This window comes from Ambystoma mexicanum, chromosome 3p (assembly GCF_040938575.1).
Source record: "Ambystoma mexicanum isolate Mex_15411 chromosome 3p, UKY_AmexF1_1, whole genome shotgun sequence".
Lineage (NCBI taxonomy): Eukaryota > Metazoa > Chordata > Amphibia > Caudata > Ambystomatidae > Ambystoma > Ambystoma mexicanum.
The window spans coordinates 7,145,449-7,171,830 of NC_090925.1; the positions used below are offsets into that span (position 1 = coordinate 7,145,449).

General features: G+C 49.5%; 1 protein-coding gene across 2 annotated transcripts in view; it reads left to right on the forward strand.

Annotated features, from left to right (window-relative positions):
• ZYX (zyxin) overlaps positions 1–26,382 on the forward strand; it is a 129,352-nt gene that overhangs the window by 21,085 nt on the left and 81,885 nt on the right. Inside the window, exon 1 of one of the 2 annotated variants that reach the window (XM_069650312.1) lies at positions 24,868–25,313. The exons of the other annotated variant lie outside the window; for it this stretch is intronic. The gene's annotated coding sequence lies outside the window, so the exon portion shown is untranslated. Of the gene's footprint in view, positions 1–24,867; positions 25,314–26,382 lie in introns of those variants that run through there. 2 annotated transcript variants of the gene reach the window in all.

Genomic DNA, 26,382 nt, shown 5'->3' on the forward strand with positions numbered 1-26,382 from the left:
CTCAGGTGCAGGCTAGGGGGAAGAAGGAGTAGAGCAGGAGTCGTGGCTGGAGGAGTTGTGAACTCTCCACGTTGCAGCAGAAGCAGAATCTGGAGAAGATGCCGGGACCACTGTCGATCAGTAGCTAATCCCAAGAGGGTTTTCACCTCTAGAAGTCTGAATTGCACTGGTCGTGTAGCAGGTAGCATCGAAGAAGGAAGCTTGCTCCCCTGGGCACCTGAACTGCGCTTCAAGCGTATGTTTGAAAGGCTCCTCCTCTCCCCCACCCCCCACACCATGGCAGTCTTTGGTGGCAGGCAAGCACCAGAGAGCCTGTGGAACAGAGGAAGATGTGTGTGTGAGTTGCGCGGGTAGCGGCAGATTGGAAGCAGCAGATGGCCTGACCGCGAGGAGCAGCACAGACATAAGACCTTGGAGCAGCGAGGGAAACGAACGTGAATGCCGGACCCAGTGAGTTCACCAAGTCATTGTGACCTTGGAGCGCGCCGTAACTGCTTGCATGCTCAGAACAGGTACTTTACCAACAGACCACATACACGTAGACGGAAACCCACTGAAGAAAGCGATTTTTAATTTCGAAGTGACGGGAAGCAGGGAAAGCGGTACTTTGTCAAATTAACAAACTGTGATTTTAAGCATGCAGGTTTGATTGAAAGCCAGCAACAAGCGATGACAATACGTCTAGACCCCAATACAAACCACCATTGCCCAAGCCAAAAGAAACTGAAGCAAGACAATTGAAACCTCTATTGCCAAACCCAAGAGGGGGCAAATCAGAATCCAAAAGTTGGTAAAGTTTGTTGCCGATGTTTAAATAAGTTCATGACTGAAGCTGGTGAAACTCCACATTGCCAAAGCCAACAAAGAGACAGAGTGAAACTATACAACTGTCAGTATTTGGTTAAGGAAGTGGGGAAACGAGTGGCAAGAAGGCTGCCCTCCTGGTAGAGGAGATTCGGGAGGAGTGGAGCATAACTTGCAAAGGTTTTGGAAATCACAGAAATGTTGTAAAGAGCATCAATGTGAATCTTGTCTTCCCTGATGAAATTCCCAAAATGTGGTCTTGCGAAGGAGAAGATATTGAGAAGGTGTTGTAAGCTGATCGTAACCAAGAACAACTTGTTCCTAATTTCCTAACCTGGCTGGGGAGTATCCAGGATCAATGGTTGTATTAACACTTAGCCCTGTTCGGGCAGGGCATATACCTGAACAAACAAGCCCTGGCATGGGCATAACCCAGGTGGAAGTCGATGAAGGGATGGCCATGAATCATCCTGACCGTTTCTTTGCTGCAGAAAGTCTTGCATAAGCTGCTGCAGAAGCGTATCGTTGCTTCTAAAGAAAGAGGTGGCGCAAGATAATTCTAACAAAGACAATGTATGTTCATTCTACTGAATTCAGGATTGTGTTCAGCGGAGGATTGTTTTACGTATTGTTACAGGTGGAAGAGAAGGAAACCTTATTGAACAATATTGTTTCTAAGTGGAAACCAAAAGAACTGCATCGGGACTTTGATCCAAGACAGGATTTCCTTATTTTTTGGGAACTGTTGAATCCTGCTTGAATCTGGGCAAGGGGTATTCACCCCGATTTTATAAGGAGAGACAGTTATACTGTGAATTTAACTGTTAATTGTTGCTTTTGATCTGATATATATTAGTTTTTGTCAGTGTTTCCTTTAGTTTATTTTAGGCGGGGAAATCCTCGTCAGGGTAGGGCTAGTGAGGCGTTTATCAAACCCTTTTGAGGTAATAGAATTGCATCTTTTAAAAAACCTTCACAAAGTTGTCCGCCTCACATTTCTGACCCCTCACAATAGTAAAGTTAATTGGCTATTTCTACCTCTCGTGTATTTTCAATTACGAAGACGCTGTTCTTGATTGACTGATATTAGCTATGAGTTTGATGCTGCTTTCTTGAGTAGTAGATTAATGGTTACGAGACAACGTGCTATTGCTGGGTATCGTGGATGGTTGCTGTTGGTGCGCGATACTTGTTTTAAATGTTTAATATTTTTTAAGTGAGTTAAAATAATTGTCTATGTTTAACTCTCTTGTTTATGTTCTCTTTTATGGCGTTCAGCGGAAATAAAGGACTGACTGATATTGGCAGAAGTGGCCAATGTTGATTTTCAAAGCTTATTCTCCGTTCCTTATGTTTTCAAATATTTACACTATGGGACTTGGGGCAGTCTTTTCTCTGTCCATTGAGTTGGTAACAGTGGAGGTGGTTAAACACAAGGTCTCTACTTTACCTTATTTCAATTGGGTATTGGGCTGGGGCAATAGCTCCGTGACAACGGGCTTGTCTTGGAAACCAGACAATGCCAAGCAGTAAGGGTTTGAATCCTGGCCCCGCGCTTAGAGGCTGGTCTCCGTTATGGTGCGATATTCAAACCCAATTTTATTTGTTATTCTTCACTCATTAGAGTTCGACTCTCTCTGGCTGTCTCTACACCCAATCACGTGTCCCTCCTTTCCTGACTCTGTTTGCTATCCTATCCCCAACCCTTTTCTTGACTTGAATACTGCTTTTTGTTATCCGGCCTATGCTCTTATCTTTTTTATGTTTTCCATTCTGCTCGTTCCCCGTTCCTTTTTCCCCTTCTCGTCTTCTGTTAGGTGGGACGGGTGGGGGCTCTTTTCCTACCTGTCTTCAGATGTGTTGCCTATTATTTCTAGATGTAACCCCCGCTTGTCTTTATTCTCTGATCTTGGTTTATTCCTCTCTCTCCTCATTCATTTTTTCTTGTGAAAGTAACTGTCTCACCCTAGCTTGCGTAGCCACTCCTTCTCCCTTCTCATTCCTTACCTAGAATTGTCTTTGCTCTTCTCTTCGCTCTTCTCTCATTCTTGCTTCTTGTCTCTAGTCCAGTCATTGTCGTTGCTATTCTCTTCGCTCTGCTCTCACTCTTGCTTCGTCTCGTCCCTAGTCCTGGAATATTTTGCTATTCCCTTCGCTCTGCTCTCACTCTTGCTTCTTCTCATCCCTAGTCCAGTCATTGTCGTTGCTATTCTCTTCGCTCTGCTCTCACCCTTGCTTCTTCTCATCCCTAGTCCAGGAATTGTCTTTGCTCTTCTCTTCGCTCTGCTCTCACCCTTGATTCTTCTCGTCCGGGAATTGTCTTGCTCTTCTCTTCGCTGTGCTCCCTCTCTTGCTTCTTCTCATTCTTAACACTGGAATAGTCTCGTCATGCCCTTCTTTGGGCTTGAGGGTTTTATGAATAGAATGTTGCTTTATAGATGAACCATTTACTAAACTGGACAAGTCCTATGACAAAAATGATATGATGGGTTATTTATAAAGTGCTTAATACCCAGATGTTTCACGGACACGGGGATCGAACCTGTGGTGTCCGTGTCGTCTTGCTTCCAAGGCGAGCACGTTGCCCCTGAGCTCTCCTCCCGAGACACTGTAACATGTCATGCCATCGGGGCATCAGGCATCCACTGCGCACTCTGTTGCCTCTGTTGCCATTCACACATTCTACTCGTGATTTGGCCGCTCTCTGCCTTAAAGCTCAGCCATCCTCCTGTTATTATTCTGGAGTTTGCTGGGTCGTCGAAGTTAACTACATTCCCCGACAACCGAAATCCTCCACCCGTTATTGTTGTTGTTATGAATATTATTATGATCCTTATAAAGTGCAGCTCGCCCCGAGACCTCCTTGCCACAGATAGACAAAGAACAATACCAACAGACAGGTGATGGACAGGGGATTTCAATTTGTCCTTGGAATTGAAGAGAAGCGGTTTGACAGCCTTCTTAGAATTGTATCGGCCGGATAATTCCCTAAGACCTTGGGGAGTGGCATTCCAGAGCATGGGAACATCTATACCATCAAGCATATCAAACGGAGGACGCATATAGATATTAAATAAGGTAGGCGAAAGCCATGTGCCTTGTGGGACGCCACATGCTAAGATCTCTGGCTGAGATTGGAAGCTGCCAATGGCGACCCTGGCTGACCTAGAGCAGATAGGATGACAGCCACTGCGTGGTCTTCTTGGAGACCGCTCAACCTCTCCAGCAGCCTGGAATGATCTACCAAGTCAAAAGCTGCTGAGAGGTCAGGCAGCATCAACAAGACAACCTTCCCCTTCTCAGAATCTCAACAAGGTTATCCCGCAGATTTATCACAGCAGTCTCTGTCCCATGCATAGCCCGAAACCCAGACTGGTGACACCCAATAGACCGTTGTCATTGACGTGTTTTTGTAACAGAAATACTGCCTTGTCGAAGAATTTCAACAAGAAAGGGATGGTAGTAATTGGGCGATAATTCCCAATCATCTCAAGATCAAGTGCTAGTTTTGGGGGGGGGGCGGGAGTAATCCAGGTGTGTTTGAGGGACCACCGCACCTGAAAAAGAGGAATTTATAATTTCCGTAACTAGAGGACACAGTCCTTGACAATAGGGCCTGGGCAGATGTCACTGGGACAAACCATAGGTTTGAGACCGAGATCATGTCAAGGAGAGTATCTTTAGTGATGGGACTAAGAGTGAATAAGGAAATCCGAGTAGAGACACGAGAGGGTCTAAGGTAGACACATCATAAGGAGCAAGATCATGGCGTAGTGCCTTAATGATGTCCTGATGGGATTGAATTTTTGCAATAAAACCATCGTGGGTTTTCTTACACCAGGTGTTGCTAAATTTCATTGGAGCAAATGGAGTGGTTTTTCCTTCCAGTTCTTTGAGGATTAGAAGGAGCTCTTAGTTGTCTGACTTTGCTTTGGAAATTCTCCAGTTCAAGTGATCCTTTATTGCAGACAGAATCGCGTGTTTATAGTGCAGGGCAGCAGCTTTTCATGGAGTATGTGTAGGATGCGAGGCTTTTCCCCCCAGATCCTCCCTCTTTCCTGTGATTAAGGAGATCCAGTGAGAAGCAAGATTTGTAACGTGCTTCAGTTGTTACTGTTTTAGTTACAACTGGTGCAAGTTTATCAATAGCTGGTGATCTAACGGGCAAAACCCTTTCAGTGAGACTATGACATCATTAGTTGGAGGAAGATTCGTGATCCCAGGGCCTCTGGTGTGACGTCACGTGCGTTTCTGGTTCTGATTTTTAGTCTTTGGTTAATATTAACCTTCTGATGTGGGGCAGGAAGGGCTAGTTATTAGGCAATGGTCTGACCATGGGCATAAAGAAATATTCGGAATCGAGGTTTCCAGGCAACGGGTCCATACCCAGCCACATCTGTGTGCAGAGCAGATATGACTTGATTAATGTAAGGAAGTAGCAGGGAGGTCCTTACTGTTGGAAACCCATGGGTTGACGTCTCCCAAGACTATGGTAGCGGGGGAGGAAGACTTGCCAAGATCAGAAACCAATGTTATTGGCTGGTCTTCAAAGTTGGGTGGAACAGATGGTGGGCGATGAAGCATTGGAAGATTGATAGTGGTATTGTATAAGCTATTCACAATCCTCCAGAATGTTGGGGGAACGAATGTCTATTTGCGACACCATGGTCGCTATGCATGATATTATATCCTAGTGGGGTGTCCAACTGGGAAGCATGGTCCGAACCCTTAGACCTGACTGGACATCTGTTGTCGATCTGCCAATTCAGTGGTGCGTTTAACCGCAGACCATGTTAAGAAGAGCAACCTTCAGCCGTTAAGTTGTCATGTTTAGAAGTTCTAGTGGTGGGGGCCGGGGCGCCCATTACTAGAAGGGGCCTCGCATATGAGAAGTGTGCACATCCATCTCTAGACCATCACACAGCTGCACACTTCAATGACTAATACTCACTTGCATGAAAGGAAAGGAAGATTGCATAGACTATAGATCAAAGCAGCTCCTGGAAGCCAGCATTGTTGGCTTGCGTTCATGAGACTGGGGAGGAGGGATTGCTCTTCGCTGATCATCTTCTGGTGAAGTTGGGTGGTTGGTGTGTGGTTCATGGTTGGGGTATGGCTTGTTGGTGTGGTTCATGGTTGGGGTATGGCTTGTTGGTGTGTGGTTCATGGTGGGGCTATGGCTTGTTGGTGTGTGCTTCATGATGGGGGTATGGCTTGTTGGTGTGTGTTTCGTGGTGGGGGTATGGCTTGGTGTGTGGTTCATGGTGGTGGTATGGCTTGTTGGTGTGGGGGTATGGCTTGTTGGTGTGTGGTTCATGGTGGGGGTTTTGGCTCGTTGGTGTGTGGTTCATGGTGGTGGTATGGCTTGTTGTTGTGGGGGTATGGCTTGTTGGTGTGCGGTTCATGGGGGGTATGCTTTGTGGTTCATGGTTCGGGAATGGCTTGTTGGTGTGGGGTTCATGTGTGGGGGTATGGCTTGTTGGTGTGTGTTTCATGGTGGGGGTATGGCTTGTTGGTGTGTGGTTCATATGTGGGGGCTTTCTCCTGACTGCTCAGTGATGTCCCCAGGGAGGTCCTAGTGAATTTCAATGGCTTGTTGGTGTGCATTTGATGTGTGGGGAGGGGCGGTGCTTGCTTCTGACTGCCCAGGGGGTGCTCTGGTTGAGATGACTGGCTTGTTCGTGAGTTTTTCCTGGGGGGTTCTCTTGGAGGTGGCTGGCTTGTTCTTGGAGGGCGGGGGTGGGTTATTTTGGCGTTGGCTCAGACTGGCTTGTTCCTGTGTGTTTCTGGGGGTTCTTTTGGAGGTGGCTGACTTTCTCCTTGTAGGGGTGTGGGGGGGGGGGGGTCTGGAGCTGGCTGCCTAGTTACTCTTTCCTGAGGGGGATCTTTTGGAGTAGGACCTGGGATGTTCTTGTTCCTGGAGGGGGGGGGGGCAGGGTTCTTCTGAAGTTGGCTGCCTTGTTCCTTAGGGGGTAGGGCTCCTTGCTGTTTCCTGTGTGGGGGGGGTGGAGTTGGCTCAGGCTGGCTTGTTCCTGCCTGTTTCCTTGGGGGTTCTCTTGGAGTTGGCTGACTTATTCCTTGGCGGCGGGGGTTGTTTGGAGTTGGCTGGCTTGTTCCTGGGATGGGGGGCGCTTGTTCCTGGTTGGGGGGAAGGGATTTTCTGGAGTTGGCTCAGGCTGTTTTGTACCTGCGTGTTTCCTTGGGGGTTCTCTCGGTGTTAATGTTAAAGGACATTTGTACCGTGCACTATCCCCACCAGAGTGGTCCCCTGGCGGCTCCGAAACAAAGAGGGGAGAGGGAGGGTAAGTTAGTGGTAGGAAGCTGGGCAAGTGCAAGAGAGTAGTGATGTGCTGTTGGCAGCCTCCGCCCGGTGGGCCCGTTGGCTGGGCCTGGGGTGTTTGCGGCCGGTAGTCGTCGTGTACTGTTGTGTGAGTCTGTGTGTTTTTTTTTTTTTTTTGTTTGTTGCAATGTAGTGACATTTGTGCGGTTTGTGGTGCTGTAGGTTTGTGGTTGTTTGGTTTGGAGTTTGAGAGGTGTATGCAGAGGGGGAAGCTGTTAGTGGATTGGTTAGTCGGCATTTCTGTATTGAAGTGAGGTGATGGGTTTGCGTACTCTTACCAGAAGGGGTGTGGGGACAGTTCTGTGCCTTTGTCCTGATCTGGGCTTGTCCGGTATTCAGTCCCTTTCTCATCTGTCCTCGACTTCCATTGGCTACCTTCATAACCTTACCTGGCTTCCTTTTACCCTCATATGGCCAGTCTACCTGCTATTGTCCACAACTCAGTTCGAGTGTGGTGATTGCTAACATTCAGATAACTCTCTAACAGTGTGGTACCTGGTTGCACTTATGGGGCAAGCGATGGTGTTGGCTGGAATTGGCTGGGATGTTGATTCTGTCTTAATGAGTGTCGCTTGTGTTCTATTTGATTTGGCGTTGCCTGTCTAGTTGTGGTGGGAGTTTCTTGGTCGGTTCTGGAGGTTGTCAGTGTCCTCTTAAATTAATCTATTCTTTCCTTTCTGTTGTTTCGCTTTTCAGTATTAGTCTGTGGTGTTGAAGAGCCAGGTTTTTTGTAATTTCTTGAATTGTAGGTGATCTTTGGTGTTTTATTTCTTTTGGGATGTTGTTCCAGGTTTCTGCGGCTAAGAGTAGAAGATGGTGCGTCCACGTTTTTTCTTAAGGTATGGTTTTAGTTCCAGGCGGGTTTCGTTGCTTGACCTGAGGAGTCTCGTTGGCTTGTAGATTGTTATTTTCTTTTGTAGGAATTCTGCTCCTTGTCCGCTGATTGCCCTGTGTGTTATGTACATTGTTTTGAAGGTAATGCGATGTTTGACTGGGAGCCAGTGTAGTGTTTTCATGGCAGGAGTGATGTGGTCTCTTCTGGATAGTTTGAGGAGTAGTCTGGCTGCTGTATTTTGGATCCATTGAAGTTTCTTCAGGAGGTATTCAGGTATCCCGAGATAGAGGCTGTTTGCATAGTCGATTCTTGACATGATGTGGGCGACGATTGTGAGTGTTGTGTGCGTAAAGGAGAGAAACGGTAGGATTCTTTCCGTGTGGAGGAGGAAAAAGCATTTCTTCACTGTTGCATTTATTTGTGGTTCTAAGGTTAGGGAGTTGTCCATCGGGACTCCCAGATTTTTTACTAGCTTAGATGCTGGTGTGGTTATTTATTTGCATTTGTATAGCGCACTTGCAGCCCAGAGGCATCGAGGTTCCCATTTCCGTTGGCCACGGGATGGCGGTTTTGTTCTCTTGGTCTTTGGATATGATCATGATTTCTGTCTTTCCTGGGTTGATTTTCAGGTTGTTGGCATTCACCCAGTTGAAGACTTCTTTTAGAGACTAGATTAGGGTTGCGCGATCGGCTTGGGTGTCTTCAACTTGTTGAGTATCGTCTGCGTAGTTGTAGCATGTAATGTATTTTTTGAAGATTCTGATAACTTTGGTCTGGTAGATGTTGAAGTACAGTGGTGATAGTGAGGATCCTTGTGGCACTCCACAGTCGTTGACTCATGGAGTGGATTTGAAGTGTTTAATCCATACGGTTTCTGTTCTGTCTGCAAGGAATGATTTAGTAGTGCCATGTCCGTTATGCCTATGTCTTCTAGTCTTTTGGTTAGGTTGTCATGGCTAACTGTGTTGAAGGCTGCGGAGAGGTCGAGCAGGATGAGGGTTGAGGTTGTGTTTGAGTCTGTGTTTCAGTCTGTGTTTGTTTTTAGGTCGTCCCAGATGGATAGTAGAGCTGTTTCAGTTCCTCTTGTGGCTTTGAAGCTGACTTGAGCTTGGTCTAGCAGGTGGTGTTTTTCTACGTGTTCTTGGGTTCGTTGGTATACGTAGGAGCTTTTCCGGGTAAGGGGATGTTTGAGATCGGTCTGTAGTTGGAGATGTCTTCTACGTCGCCACTCGTGTTTTGTAGAAGTGGCTTGATATATTCTGATTTGAAGATCCTCGGTACGGTCCCTGTTGCTAGTGATAGATATAGAAGGTTTCTGTAGTGTTCTGCTGGTGATCCTTGCGAGAATTGATTTGTGGATGTCCGGGGGGACAGGGATCCATGGGTGAACTCGCTTTCTTGCTGTGTTAGCAACAAGGCGAATACCTCTGCTGATATTTCGGGAAAGTTTGGCCAGCTTGTTCTTGGTGGGGGGGCAGGGGTCCATCCTGGGGGGGGGGGGGTTCTTCTGGAGTTTGCTGGCTTGTTCCTTGGGGGGGGCTGGGGTCTTTGTTGTTTGCGGGGGGGTATTTTGGCATTGGCTGGCTTGTGTTTTTCCTGGGGGGGGGGTTCTGGAGTTGGCTGGCTTGTTCTTGTTTCCTGGGGGGGGGGTTCTGGAGTTGGCTGGCTTGTTCATTGGGGGGCTGGGGTCTTGGTTGTTTGTAAGGGGGGGTATTTTGGCATTGGCTGGCTTGTGTTTTTCCTGGGGGGGTTCTGGAGTTGGCTGGCTTGTTCTTGTTTGCTGGGGGGGGGGTTCTGGAGTTGGCTGGCGTGTTCTTGTTTCCTGGGGGGGGGTTCTGGAGTTGGCTGGCTTGTTTCTGTTTCCTGGAAGGGGGGGGTTCTTTAGGAGTTGGCTCAGGCTGGCTTGTTCCTGTTTTTCCTGTTTCCCAGGGGGTTATGTTAGTTGGCTGGCTTGCTTGGGGGGTCTTCTGGAGTTGGCTGGATTGTTCCTGCGTTTCCTGGGGGGTTCTCTTGGGGGTGCCTCCTGTCTTGTTCCGGGGAGGGCGGGGAAATGTTCTGCCGTTGGCTAGGGCTGGGAGGTGGCTGCCTCCCCGTGCTGTTGCACGGTCCTGGCGCACGGCCCGGGCTGGATCACGGATGGGGAGCGGCTGAGGGGTTTGGCCTCGATCCAGTGTGTGATCTCACCTCGCAGGCCCTAGTTGGGGGGGGGGGGGGGCGGGTGGAGGTGGCCGGGAAGAGATTTGTGAGGAATGCGGCCCTCGCTGAATCATGTTCGCTGTGACGTCAGCGCTGCCGGCGATGGGGGGGGGAACGGGGGGGCTGGGCCCCTGGGGCCTGCCTTGCCGTGGAATGTCCTCGTGTATTGATAAGCTTCTAGGAGCTAAGTTTCCCCCCTCCCCCACCCCTCAGAGGAGCCTCGTGGCCTCTCGGGGAAGATCAGTCGGGAACACGTGGAACATAGGTCATTCCTTATAATGGTGTCGGTGAAGTGCACACATGGGCGCCCCATCCCCCCCAAACCCCCAAAATACACATGAACATTTCCTGCACAGCGACCTGGGCTCGAAGCGCAGAAAAACAAGTACTGGAACGTGTTCCCTGCTGCGCACCCCCACCGGTCCCACACCCTGGTGCCCCCACTCCGCCCCCCCCACATCCGGGTCTCGCCTCTCTTCCACTCCAGCCCACTGCTCTGTTTTACATCTGTACAAAGACTGAAGAAAAGGCATCTTAACGCCCCCATTCCTTTCAGACATTGTCCCCCCACAGCTTGCAGCTTCATACCACCCCCCTTTCCAATCGCCCACCATTCATACCCCTTTAGCAATGCCACCCCTCCCCCACCCACACATTACCTACACACACAGCTGTGCCTGCAGCAATGTCGGCATGTTAATGGCTAACGCTGATCGCTGCGGGGGTAGTGCCTCGAGTGAGCTTGAGGATAGCGCCTTATGTCTGTCCCAGACAGGGCGCTGACATAAACGGGGCGCCAGCGGCTGTAAATGGCTCAACGGGAAGAGGGGTCTCCCCCACCCCCGCCTTACCATGCTCCTCAGCCAACAGAATATGGGCCCGACGGCTGATTGCACTGGCACGGAGAGCGGCATCGTGCCCGCTTCCATCTCTGTCCCCGACACCCCAGGACTGGGGTCCAGTCAGGGTTGGGGGGGGGGTGAGGCTTTGTGCTACAGTGAAGACCCCAGTCGCCTGGTGGCCCTTCTCCTCCACAGGCCTCTCACGCCTGCCCAGAGTTCTGGAATAGGGGTCCAAGCCATGGGTCTCTCGGGGGCACATCACCCCCTCCACGCACGCCTCGTGTTCACGAGCACCCATGTCATCCACCAAAGCAGCCGGAGGCCAGCACAGCAGCAGGGGCGCATCAGGTCCGACCACCCCCGCCACCCAGCCCCGATTCTCCCCCGCCGGAGCTGCCCACCAGGCCCCCACTTGTCTGCTCCAGTGCTACCCTCACATCCTGACTTGTGACCCCTGGGGAGGGTGCGTCCCCCATCTACAGCTCTGTGCTTCCCGGACGGTCGGGGGGGGGGGGGTGGGGGGGGGTTTAAATCCCATCCGCACATTGATACATGTCTCATCCCTTCTGCACGGGACCACAAGCGACTGCAGACCTGTTCGGCCTCGTTGGGTGTCATCAGTAATGTGTATTTTGGGGTTCCAAACGTCCATCCAACACACTCCAGTGAAGGTTAGGAGACTGCACACCCCAAACCCCACATGTGGCTGTAAGACTGGGCCCCAAAAGGGAGTGGCTTTACCGTACTGCTACTCTCAGCAGAGAGGCCATGCAGGGAATGGGTAAAGGAACCCCTCTCGGCCAAGGCCTGGCGTGCAATCATGTCATTCTTTCCTTCTTGGATAACTCTGGCTGAAGGGGGGTGGGGGCGGTGCTCAGCCTTTTCTCGGGGGCTTTGTAACCCAAGCTCTCCACGAAACGCGGTATCCGTAGAATGACCCCAGGACTGGTGCGCTGGAGAAGCCCCCGCCCCCTTCCCCCCCCCCATCCATGCGGCTCGTTTCTTGCGGTTGCGTGCTGCTTTGGGATGACCTCATTTCCTGGGGGGTTGTTGAGGGGGTGCGATGAGTAACAGGGTATAAAGGTACTGATCCTTACTGGGGGAGGGGGTGCGCAACACCCCGAGACCCTGCTTTTCATGGGCAGGACGGCAGTTTTGTATACTCGTGGGGGCCCATCTGAAGAGGGGTGCGGGCCCATCGAACATCCAAATGTTTAAATACTGCCAGAGACTTTATGGGAGGGCAAAAGGGGCACTTGCTCAGGGCCCCCACCTTGGAGGGGGCCCCCACAAGGTTGCCTGAGCTAAAGTAAGATTCCATTGTTCACTGGTCTTAAACAGCACAGGGTATTTTATGGGGCGCTGCTGAGGCGCTAAACCTGTTGCCTGTCTGTTTTGACAAGTACATTATTCTGCCTCTATCAATTCATGTATTGCTGTCTGTGTTCACTGTGGTAAGCATAGTCTGTGAGTTCCTTCCGGCACAACTCCTGTAGCATTCTTTCCTTCCTGTGGGAATTATGGTGATCACGTGCAATAGCCAAAGTTGAAATCCAAATTGATAAATTGAGTGCCCCAATGGTTCAGAAGTTAGCTCAGTGTGTTAAGCACTCATTGCAGAGGTAAATTAAATTAGCCACCCATGTCAAACAGTACAAAAAGGAAATTATTAGTACAAAAAAGAACCCTTACGACGACAGAATAGCTACAGCCAAATCAGATACCGAGGAATTATTCTCCATCCTCCGCGAAATGGAATCACCTATACCGACCGCAAACTGATAACATACCCAAAAATAAGCTTTGGTGCACTGATATACACAATGCCTTGCAAAATCGGCTCTCTTCAAACTAAAATTGCAATCAAAAAAGCTGCCTCGCTATTGCCAGCGGAGCCTAATGCCAAGGTCCAACCCTCCCTAAACCAGTCCATTAACACTTCTTATCCCTTTAGCTTCAAACTAATAACCATACCAGAAACAGAAAAAATGATACTCTCCCTAAAGCCTTCTGATTGCAAAGGAGATAATTGCCCTGCTCAAATTATAAAAGATGCAACGAGAGACCTAGCTCCCTTCATCTCCAAACTGATTAACACCTCCTTAGTGCCCAATAACCTTAAACAGTCTTGGGTCCTACCTCTGCTAAAAAAACAAACTCTCGACCCTTCCACCCCGACTAATTACAGACCCATCACTACCATCCCATTCCTACTCAAAATATCAACAGGGTAGCCTACCTGCAAATCCAGGATTACCTTGAAACTAATAACCTCCTAGGCTCACGACAATCTGGCTTCCGCCCCCTTCACGGCACTGAAACAGCCCTGATTGATCTTACGACTCAAATTGACAAGTTGAAGGATAACGGAAAATCAGCTATGCTACTCCTCCTTGACCTTTCGGCAGCCTTTGACTTGGTAGATCACGCAGTCTTATGCAATCACCTCGGCTCCGCTGTCCATTTTTCAAGCAATGCCATAACCTGGGTACAATCCTTCTTTGCTAACCGGACAATGAGAGTCTTTTCCCCCTTAGCAGCTGCTGATCCCACACAAGTCTCCTGCGGTGTTCCCCAGGGATCATGTGTGTCTCCTACTATGTATAACATCTTTACCAAACCCTTGTTTGACAAGTTGGATAGACTGGGTGTCATCTACACTAACTACGCAGATGACACTCAGATCCTCATTCCCCTTTCGGGCAACTTCTTGGAAGACTCAGCTTTGGTAAACACGATATATCCCCTCATTCAGGCATGGATGGCATCCCACGGCCTCTGCCTGAATGACGACAAAACAGAGATTCTGATCCTCGGCACAGAGATTACAAATCTTGACCCAAACTATGCCTCGTTTAACATTAACAACAATGTCATCAAAGTGATGCCTGCAGTCAAAACCCTTGGGGTCTATCTGGACTCGGCACTCACTTTTAAGAAACAAATTAACTCCTTAGCTTCCTGCACAGGCTATACTTGTAAACTGATCCGAGCATGTAGACCATTCCTAACAGACGCCAGCTGTATTACCTTAGCTAATGCACTTATCATATCCAGATTGGACTACTGTAATGCCCTATATGCAGGATCTAACGAGTATATCCTTAACAAACTCCAAACACTCCAAACTAACGCTCTTAGAGTAGCCTTAAACATTCCTAACAGAGCCCATGTCTCTACTTCCAGAAGGAACATCCACTGGCTAAAAATTAAAGACAGAATCCCCCTCAAAACTTTCTCGCTCACATCCAAATGCCTCAACAATATAGCTCCTCCCTATCTAGCAAATAGAATAAACAAGAGAATCTCAACCCGCCCCACAAGAAGGTCTAACGCCTTCACCCTGCTAGTGCCTAGATACAAAAAGAGTACAGCTGGCGGCGCTAGCTTTCCAGGCCTGGCTGCCCAAACCTGGAACAATCTCCCCTTAGAACTTAGAAAGCACCAACCTTACCCAAGCTTCAAGCGCAAGGTTCTCTCATGGACACGATCTAGTGTTCACCCTCTTTACTTGAACCACTCGTCGTGAGCGCCACTTCCCGACTATGCCCACTGTTGACCTGACCCCCATAGGAATCTCTGACCTCCACTGCTAGCATTTAGGAACTTCATGGGATCCTACCGGGACCTCCAACTGTGGTTGATTGTGACGTAGCTCCTATGATGCCGACACCTGGCTTTAATTGTATTAGCATATTTGACTGAAACGTTGCTGAACTGTTCTACTGTCTATTTTGTATGTCACTGTAACTAAGTTCTCAAGTATCCTTGTAATGTTTGCGCCCGGCTACCTGCGGGTTTGGTTTTGCGCTCTATCAAATAAACAAGCAAACAACCAGGCATGTGTTCATATGAAAGATTAGAATATCACACTCCAGCAAGGCTGGCTGTACCTTTCCTATGTCTGGAGTTTATAAACCTGCCTGCATATGTACTTGGTTTTGCAGCATAAGAGGTGCTATCATCAGCAATGCACCTGCACCAGAGAGGGAATGCTATAAACACTAACATATCATCCGTATGGTGAAGGTCTAGAAATTGGTTTGTTCAGATGGGGTGTTTTAAAACCTAGGCAATCGCCTCCAAAGATGAACATAAACTCATAGTCCAAGAGGTAAATAAGTATCCAAAATCAACCAAAGTGTTCATGCTTGTATCGTGGCTTTGCCAGCAGACAATACAGTGATCCTGGTCAAATCATGTAATATCTTGTGCATTAATGTGCTGTCTTCTGTGAGGTTTGCCTTCTCGCATGCTGGTGGCATTGTTTATAGGCCATTTGAGTGGAAGGGGTGGTAGACAGAAGAGAGCGGACCATATGTTGTAGGCCTTTTTGTATAAAAGTAAAGGTTTTTTCTGCACGTTTATGAATGACAATTTCACAAGCCATTGTTTTGGAAGTATTTAAAGCTTAAAAGTACAAACGACATTCCTAGATTCAATCTGTTAAATCACACTGATTGGCATGCTGGTACTTATATACTTCCCTTGATGATGGAGAGAATGATGCTAGAATCATTACCATTTTGTGTAACGCCCTTCTGCAATATTTTGGTTTAAAAAATGGTCAGGTTTGGAAATGTGATTTATGTACTTTGCAAGTCAGTTTTATGAAATGAGATTGTTTTAGTACATGGTAAGAGCTGGAAAAGAAATTGTTCAAATGCAGAAATTGCAGAGTTGGCACAAATCCCAGCTCCACTCTTTAAGCAATGTGTGATCCTGGGCATCTCATTTAATCTTGTATCGCCTATCCTCTCAGAATTATCAGTCCCTAAACCTTTCAAAATGTTGAGCCCTTCCGAGTGATTTCCTTCTCAGGGTATGATCTGCATAAAAGCCTCACTCATGGTGTCACTGGCTATAGGGTTGCTGGGAGTAGGAGGCGTTGCATGACGTGGGCTGGGAGTGGGCGGGGATGCGTGGCATGAGCTGGGGACGGGAGGCGATGCAGGCTGGGAGTGCAAGGCGATGCGTGACATGGGCTGGGAGGCAATGCTTGACATGGGCTAGGAGCGGGAGGCGATGGGTGGCATGGGCTGGGAATGGGAGGCGATGCGAGATGTGAGCTGGGAGCAGGAGGTCATGTGTGATGGGCCTGGGAATGGGAGGTGATGCGTGACGTGGGCTTGGAGTGCGAAGTGATGTGTGAGGAGAGCTGGGAGCGGGAGGTGATGTGTGATGGGGCTGGGAGAAGAGGCACCGTTTCACCAAAATGCCATGGTAGTAAAAGTGACATCACATGACCCTTGACCTCTGATGACATCACATGAAGTGATGTTATTTGACCGCGCTCCAAGTGACATCATGGGAAGTGATGGCACACGACCTTCAGATGTGCCTAACACCCGTGTTTACAGGCACTCTCATTTCAGGGGGTATCTGCTAGAGACCTGAGACCGAGCGCCCACGTGGCGGCAGACCGCTCTATCTCTGGTACCAAGTTTGTTCAGAAAAAGACCTGTCTTTTTATCTTCTATATGTTGTCACTGCAACCTTGAGTTTAGCACAGTCCGGTCCACTATCAAGTTCTACTGATTCACCGTCTGTGCTGAACTAGTTGGCGTTTCTTTCTTTTGCCGCTGGAGTTAAGGACGGTACCATGATGGTAACCGTGCCTCCCTGCCTTGGCTATCAGTGTGCACGGGTTCCATGTACCGCTGACATCTGTCAATCAATCTGGCAGCTGCAATTCCCGGTCTTATGTTTCTTTTGTTGGAGGCTTTGCGGGTCTGGGTTGAAAAGGACAAGGGCATCTCCCTCCTTCATGTCCTCTCTGGTCTTGCTGTCTTTCTCCTCTGCTTTGAACTGTTGTCCTGGAATAGCTGCTTCCTCGTGTGTTGGGCCTTGCTCGGAGTGTGCTCTTGTGCTCCGCCTTTGATCCCTATGGAGAAAGGAAAGGGCATCAGGTGTGTGTAGTTGTCGGTAATTGCCCAACTCTGCCTGACCCTTGTGTTGGGACATGTCAGGTAACCGGCTCTTGTCTTAGTCCGTTGTCACTCACAGTGTGAGAAAGTATTTGTGTTGGAAAAGGGAGGGGATGGAATTTCTAAATATCCCACTGGGCTGGACAAGGAAAAGGTATCACAAGGAAGGGGATACCGCGTCTCACCCTTCAGTGTCCCATTGGACTCCCCGAAGACACCCCCCCCCATCCAGGGGATCCTCCCACAGTGGCCCACCCCCAGGAACTGGATCCAATAGCGATGGCCTTGTCCTGGCCACCTGGATGACAGATACCCAGGCACTAGCTGGTGAGACACCTTCATGTTTTTCACCCGCCCCTTTTGCTGGCTGTTGGACACATGTTACACGGAACTTCAACACTGGAAGACTGGCATCTTAGTGTTTACAACTGCAATAAAATGCTGCTTGCTCTGGAAGTTGTGGAAAACCAAGTGTTCTTTAGACCAGCTGTGCCTGCAGGACCATTTCGCGTGGCAGAAGCATGACCACAATGTAGACAGCAGGTGTGAAGAGGGGAGGTGTGAAGTCAATTCAATCAAGGCAGCCTGAAACTCCAACTTCAAACAGGTAACCCACTTCAAAGAGACTGATCAAGAACAGAAGTCTGGTTACAGGTGAGCCCAGTGAGACCATATGGCCTGTAGGGATGTAACGGTATTACGGTATACCGTTAAAGATACCGTGAACCACTTAATTGAACAATAATAACCGTCACATTGTTTATACCGGTATACCGTTCATACCGTTAAGTGTGCTTTTCAATCTGATTTGGAAAGGCTGCAGTAAGCAAGTGCTGCGCAGTCTTGGTCTTGCACTGTTGGATGTGCCGTCTGCCAAGTAGTTTCAGTTGGAGCAGTTTTTAATGCCATTCCATAAACCACACGTGCCTTACACAAAATCAGTATGTTAGCAATAGGAAGAATAAATACAGTGCCAAGAAGGAAAAGGGTTTACTTTTTTTTTTTTTAATTTACATTTTTCTTTTAAAGCGCTCACACAGCCCGCGGGCATCGAGGTGCTGTTAAAGAAATTGTGTTTGTCTTAGTTGCATATTTATAACGCGCTTAAACACCCAGAGGTTTCTAAGCGCGGACCCGGGGATCGAACCTGTGTTGCTTCGTGTCGTCTTGCTTCCAAGGCACGCACGTTGCCGCTGAGCTATCCTCCCGGGACTTTGGGTTGGCGGCTTTGGGGTTTATATATTTATAATGGATAATGTTTTCTAAACATATGACAATGGGGGATTTCCCTGGTTCTATCATTGAATTTACATATAATAAGTCACCCTACGAAATTTACTCATCTCTGTGGGTATTCCCTGCTGCCATACCAAAGGGTAACATGTCCGTGATTACTGAACACCTTTTGGCCCGCAAGTAAACTGAAGGCCTTAATGTAAAGAGAGAGTGCGTGTGCGTGTGCGTGTGTGTGTGTGTGTGTGTGTGTGTGTATGCGCACAAGCGTATACTACCATCGGCCTCCATTGATCTGTGGCATGCAGGTTATCAAGATGGCAACATGTTCATCTTCACCAGTAGCCAGTGGGGGAGCTAAAAGCCAAAATGACCACTTAAGAAAAGCTATTCAGTTTGCTTTGCCAGTTGCAGCAGGGCTCCACCCCACCCCCTCCTCTCCACACGTGTGTTTGTGTTTGGTGGAAGCTAGGGGTGGCATTTCAGTGGAAAGTATGTTGAAAAGCCCAATTCTGGCCCTGGGTGCCTGGTTTTGTTTGTGATGATAAATCTGACAATTTATGACCTTTTAGAAAATATTTGTTAAGATTAGTTAACTCCACCTGCTATACCGCGATAACCATGATATACCGTCATTTGGCAAGAAGGTTATTGTACCGTCATAAAACTAATACCGTGACACCCCTAATGGCCTGAAGGCAGGAGAGTTGCCATTTGCCCCACATGAAGACTTACTATTCATTCAAAAGGCCTGTTATCATTTAGGCTTTTTTCCCACGAACCATGTCCGATTATTTTCTTCATTTATGTACCATTTTGTTAGGTAATTTCCAGGCAAATTTAGAGATATAACTGGCCATTACAGTTCCCTAACTCGTAGGTGCATACATTTTATATTGGGATCCTGGCTGATCTGAAAATGTCCCAAATGTAAGAGCTGGCGAACTGCTGAAGGATAAAACTAGGAATATGGGTGATAAACTACATGTTCATAACTTATGTTTTTTATGGAAACAGCAGAAAATTGCCACATGGCAGTGCAAAATTATGCGGACCTGGCTGTCCTTATTAATTCCCCATTATTAACTGAAAAGGCCAATATATAGTTTATAAAAGGTCATTAATCAAATTATGAAGTTTTGCCACATAACTATATTTTGGCAAAACATTGACATGCGAACAAATGGAGCTTGTAAATTAAGCTGCCATATGTTTGCTTCAGATCCCTAAACCAATCTGACTGGGAGGCTGGGTTTGGGAGGAGAGAGAGAGAGAGGGAGAAGGGTAAGTGTCTAATCCTATTTGTGTGACCTCCTGCAGGGTACTCCCCCCCCCCCCCCCCCCCCCCCAAGATTGTAAAAGTTGTGGTGTCACTATACAAGGGGGACTGCACTAGGAGGAACGGACCGAGCTGCTGCAATTTACAATCTTAATCACATGGTAAATCTGGCCGAATGTGGCCAGTACCATCGATTTTAATTTTGAACACATTTGCCAATCAACACTGAACATGGGGAGCGAGAGTTGCTGGGTTGTCCCTCGCTCCCCATGTTCAGCGTGATTGCCTGGGGGATAGCAGGGATGTCCCCTGTATCCTGAGGACTGAAGGTGGGGTACAGGAGAAAAAAGAAAAGCGGACCCTGCACTGTCGGATCCGAGAGGGATGGAACTGACACTGCAGGGGCAGAAGGAAGTGGACAGTGGTGGATGTATATGGGGGGGTGGGGAGGCTCAAAGTTTTGCTGGATTTGGCCACTGCAAAAATATATTTGCAGCAAAATTGACTACGGCCCATTCCACCGCAAACAATTCTGCCGCGGTCAAATCCGTATACCCCAAGGAAATACCAGGGGAGATTGCTGAGAGTGCATCTGGGTGGAGCTTTATTGCTAGGAAGGCCTAAACGCTGACTGGGCCCTATAGTGCAGAGCGGGAGGCCATCCTTGTGAGTCGAGTGACCAGACCCCTGGCTTATCTTTTCAGGTGGTCATGACATGCAGCTGGCTGTCCCGAACTTTAAATGGAGGCTTCCTCTTTAAGTAGAACTGAGCCCTGGGAGACCAAACAGTGCAGGAGTCTGCTTGCCTTAAATCCTTGCCAGGAGCCAGGAGGACGAAACTGTGTAGATCCCTAACCTATTTAACTAATAATATTAATTTAGTTAATTCCCTTTGCCAGAACACTACGGGTGAAATTAACAAAGCTCACTTCCCAGTGTGTGCTGAAAACTATAGCCTATAATTTAATTGGGTAATCCTTTTTGTCCAGTTGACTCTGACTTCTTTAAGGAAGAGGAGTTTCTTTGTTCTTAAATAAGTCCGATCTTTTTGTCCAACTTTCCCCTAACATGAAGTGGGGCGGTGGGGCTTAAAATCCTAAATTATTAGATCATCCCAATTTTTGACCATCCAGCTTCCCTCCCACCTGCCTTTCAGTGGATGGTGGTTTGAAATCCAAAATTGCGTAAATCGTTCCAACTTTTGTCAGACTCCCCCAACACAGAACAAGTGGGGGTGGGGAGGTGTCTGAAAAACAAACCGCTAAATCACAATCACAATCAGAAGTGTGGGTGAAACCATAATTCCCATATGTATTTTTACCAATCTTGAAATCCTACTGCTAGCCTTTTAAGCCCGCAGGAAAATCAAAATTGCACAGCACTACATTCATAAGTGTTTAGGTTATTGATCAGTTTAATTATTTCTCAAAGTGAAATTTGTAGACCGTAAAACCTTGTGATTTGAGTTTAAAAAAAACTAATTTGCTTAATTGATTTGTGTAGCAAGAAATTAACGGTGAGCCACAAAGAAGGTGGCGCGTGTAGTTCAGTGGGATTTCTATTGCCGTACACCGGCCTGGTTCTTGGCTCATTGGTAGCTCAGGGAGAGGGATCCAAGGGGCATGATATGGGTCTGAGATAGGGCTGAAGGAAATAATAGGATAAACAGTTTGTTGCATAACGCCTTGAGTGGGGAGGGAAGGAACTCCCCGGGTTGAGGGTGGCTTTGCAATAAACCGTTACAGAGCAGAGCCCAATCGGTGGCGTAGCCCAGAGCGACCCATGTGGCAATGCCCCTGCATGGGCGTGCACTGACCCAAGTGAAAGCAGCTTAAATGTGTCGCCTCGCGTAGAAACGTGGGGCTGTGCCCGGTCCCCCAATATGCCCGCCACCCGCGGTGCTTGGTGAGTTGTTTTATTGGAGGGCATTAATATGTGCCCCAAGTATGTGACTGCGGCCGAGCATGGCGTGGGGGACCGAACTAACACAAATGGGTTCTTACCCCCTGAGAAAATGTTTTGGATAATAATGGGTTAACATGGTGCATTATAAAGCACCCTTTCTCCCTTTCTGTGACCATGTGGGTAAAAGACCAGACATTGTGCAATCTGGTTTGTAGGGTAACTCACAGAAGCACAGTTCCCACTGCGTCAGGGGTGTTGCTAGGTCTGGAAAAGATTAGGGGCTAAGCTAATGTCGGGACTGGCGGGATTAGGGGCTAGCTATAGACTTTTTGTTGTAGCCCCTGAGCTTCTATTCAGGGCTACAACCAAAACACCCAGGGCTATAGTCCCCTCGGGCCCCCCCCCACAGCAGTGCCTCTGCACTGCATTGTCGTGCCGGTCCCTTCAATATATGCCAGTATAAAAAACATTTTCATGCTGGTTACCCACGGCCCATCACAGCAAAGACCCTCTGAAAGCAGCCCTACTGGGACAAGTCCACACAGAACATGAGGAAGCCTAACCCACGACTACACACCCAACCCGAGAGGACGCAGTGATGAGACTCGTGCCTCAGTATCCAATAATCGCCGCTGATGGAGTGATGAGGATCGAGGCTCGTTCTCCAGTAATCACCCTGATGGAGTGATGAGGCTCGATCCTCGTCCTCCAATAATCACCCTGATGGAGTGATGAGGCTCCAGCCTTGGTATCCAATAATCTCTGCTGATGGATAAGATCTATCAGCAAGAACAGCTGTGCTCATACATTTCCATGCTGCCTCCACCAGTATTCCCATATAAGACCACACTCGTGTTTGCGTTGAGATTTTTTTCATAGTATCATTACTGGCATTGGGCACAAAACTGGTTCTACCAATATATGCTAGTACTCCCATGTAAGTACATACTCCTGGTGGTTTGGCCATTAAAAGTCATGTGTCACAATCGGAAAACCTGTCCAAACTGGTTCCAATGTAAGCCAGTCTAGACCCATAAGAACACTTATCATGCTTGCTTCATCATAGATGCTCAGTTAATAAAAGGTCACGCTACAGTGAAGAATATACAGGCCGCTACAGCAACACATCAGTCTAGCCAGGTAACACTACTTATCATGCTTGCATTTTTAAAGATGCCGAGTAATAAATGTCATGCCACAGTAAGCAATGGCTAGACTGACTGCACCAAAATGCCAGTCTAGCCAGGGAATGACTCACATGAACTTGGTTTTGCCTGAAAAACATGCAAAGTCAATAAAGGAAGGATGTGTAAAAAATGCTCTAGTGATAAATTAATACCCAGCAGGGATCGAACCTGTGTTGCTCCGCATCGTCTTGCTTCGAAGGCCAGCGCGTTGCCCCTGAGCTATCCTCCCTTGCTAGGAGCAAGAGGCCCGCCTCTACTTTACGTCCTGCTGGAAAGGAATGTTTGCTGGTTGGAAAGAGACCCTCCCCACCCCCCGGGGAACATCGCAGGTCGAGTGAGGCAGCGCTCGTGCGTATTGTAGGCCCTCGCAGAGGTTCTCCTTCCAGCTAGGCCCATCTCTCAGCATCTTCAGAAAGCCTGCGATCTCTGTGCAAGTGGAGAGCCAAGCCTGGCCATTCCTTTCCATGAAGAGCGACATGGTACAAGCCCTCGTCCCGAGTTACGTGAAGCTAAACCTGGAGGGGCAGAGCAAGTACATCTTTGTCCCCGAGTGGTCGATGACCCTCTTACTGAGAAAGTGGAATAGAGTACAGGGAGCAGCCCCGATGGTCTCTCTTCCCGCAACTAGCCCATTGCCATGGTGACAGATGTACGGTGTGATGTAGCACTGGCCTATCACCATGGTGACAGATGCAAGGTGTGATGGAGCACTGGCCCTATCTCCATGGTGACAGATGCAAGGATGTGATGGAACACTGGCCCATCACCATGGTGACAGATGCAAGGATATGATGGAACACTAGCCCTATCTCCCTGGTGACAGATGTACGTTGTGATGTAGCACTGGCCTATCACCATGGTGACAGATGCAAGGTGTGATGGAGCACTGGCCCGTCGCCATGGTGACAGATGCAAGGTGTGATGGAACACTGGCCCTATCTCCATGGTGACAGATGCAAGGTGTGATAGACCACTGGCCCTATCTTCATGGTGACAGATGCAAGGTGTGATGGAACACTGGGAACACTGGCCTATCTCCATGGTGACAAATGAAGGATGTGATGGAACACTGGCCCTATCTCCATGGTGACAGATGCAAGGTGTGATGGAACACTGGCCCTATCTCCATGGTGACAGATGCAAGGTGTGATGGAACAGTGACCCTATCTCCATGGTGACGGATGCAAGGTGTGATGGAACACTGGCCCTATCTCCATGGTGACAAATGCAGGATGTGAAAGAACACTGGCCCTATCACCATGGTGACGGATGCAAGGTGTGATGGAACACTGGCCCTATCTCCATGGTGACAGATGCAAGGTGTGATGGAACACTGGGAACACTGGCCTATCTCCATGGTGACAAATGCAGGATGTGATGGAACACTGGCCCTATCTCCATGGTGACAAATGCAGGATGTGATGGAACACTGGCCCTATCTCCATGGTGACAAATGCAGGATGTGATGGAACACTGGCCCTATCACCATGGTGACGGGTGCAAGGTGTGATGGAACACTGGCCCTATCTCCATGGTGACAGATGCAAGGTGTGATGGAACACTGGGAACACTGGCCCTATCTCCATGGTGACAGATGTAAGGTGTGATGGACCACTGGCCCTATCTCCATGGTGACAGATGTAAGGTGTGATGGACCACTGGCCCATCACCATGGTGACAGATGCAAGGTGTGATGGACCACTGGCCCTATCTCCATGGTGACAGATGCAAGGTGTGATGGAACACTGGCCCTATCTCCATGGTGACAAATGCAGGATGTGATGGAACACTGGCCCTATCACCATGGTGACAGATGCAGGGTGTGATGGAACACTGGCCCTATCTCCATGGTGACAGATGCAGGGTGTGATGGAACACTGGCCCATCACCATGGTGACAGATGCAGGATGTGATGGAACACTGGCCCATCACCATGGTGACAGATGTAAGGTGTCTTGGAACACTGGGCCTATCAGCATGGTGACAGATGCAGGATGTGATGGAACACTGGCCCATCACCATGGTGACAGATGTAAGGTGTCTTGGAACACTGGGCCTATCACCATGGTGACAGATGCAGGATGTGATGGAACACTGGCCCATCACCATGGTGACAGATGCAGGATGTGATGGAACACTGGCCCATCACCACGGTGACAGATGCAGGATGTGATGATTCACCCCCCCCCCCACCCCCCCTCCATGGTGACGAGCGCAGGATGTGATGGACCACTATCCCGTCTCCATGGTGATGGATACAGGATGTGATGCAGCGATGAACAGCCCAAGAGTGCCAGCCTCCTCTCTAAGGGCACAGATGCAGGATGTGCTGAAGAACGCGGGTGCTGTGAAGGGGGAGGATGCCCGGGGTACCGGGTGCCCCGAAGGGTCCGGATGCTGCAGGGCGGCTCCGTCCCCTCGGTGGGGGGGATGCCAGTAGAGTAGGCGCGATGGGGCGGGTGTTGTGAAGACTGTCCTTTCCATGGAGTGCGGTGCAGGGGGGCTCTTGGCCTAGGCCTCGGTGAGGATGCTTGGGGCGGGGCCAGAGGACCAGTCCGTCTCCATGGCGACAGATGCCGCATGGGGGAGGGCGCAGGGGGGTCGGGTTTCGCTCCGGAAGATGAGGACGAAGCGCCCGGACTCCATTGTTTGAGAGCTCGCCTCGCCCCCAGCTGCCCGAGCTCCGGGCAGAGCGGTCCCCCAGGCCAGGGGCACCCCGGATAGCGTGAGCTGGAGCGGGGCTCCTGCAGGAGTTCTGCCGCACGGTATATACGTTTGACCTCTGCTTTTCCACACAAAGCTCCTCCCATGCACCTCCAATGCACCCAGCTCGGACACTGCACCCCAACCTCGACCTTCAGCCCCGCGGTCCACGTAGGTCCCTGCTGGGGCACCCCAGTGCTTTTCCGCGGTAGCACCTCGACGGACTCGGAGATGACTCTGCCAAAGTACCTCCCTCGCGGGTTGCAGACCCCAGCCCCCCCCATCGCCCCGCTATTCCAATGCAGGGACCCAGGCATCACTCTGCCAAAGTACCTCACTCCTGCTCTGAGGCCCCCGTCCCCCCTATGGAGTGTGGCAAGTTCCAGGGCAGGGGTCCAGACGTAACTTTCCCGAAGTACCACCGTCATGCGCTTCAGACCCCCCACCCCCAGTGGTCCCAGGGTTGGTGATGGTGCCCGCGTGGTTACCAGGCCTGGCATTGTACCCCCAGGGTTGGCAATGGTGCCCACGTGGTTACTAGGCTTGGCATTGTGCCCCCAGGGTTGGTGATGGTGCCCGCGTGGTTACCAGGCCTGGCATTGTGCCCCCAGGGTTGGTGATGGTGCCCGCGTGGTTACTAGGCTTGGCATTGTGCCCCCAGGGTTGGCGATGGTGCCCGCGTGGTTACTAGGCCTGGCTTTGTGCCCCCAGGGGTGGTGATGGAGTCCGCGTGGTTACCAGGCCTGGCATTGTGCCCCCAGGGTTGGCGATGGTGCCTGCGTTGTCACTAGGCCTGGCATTGTGCTCTCATGGTGCCTGCGTTGTCACTAGGCCTGGCATTGTGCCCCCAGCGCTGCCGATGGTGCCCGTGTGGTTACTAGGCTTGGCATTGTGCCCCCAGGGTTGGCGATGGTGCCCGCGTGGTTACTAGGCTTGGCATTGTGCCCCCAGGTTTGGCGGTGGCGCCCGCGTTGTTACCAGGCCTGGCATTGTGCCCCCAGAGTTGGCGATGGTGCCCGCGTGGTTACCAGGCCTGGCATTGTGCCCACAGGTTTGGCGATGGTGCCTGCGTTGTCACTAGCCCTGGCATTGTGCTCTCATGGTTGCAGGGTTGGTAACAGACCCCTCATG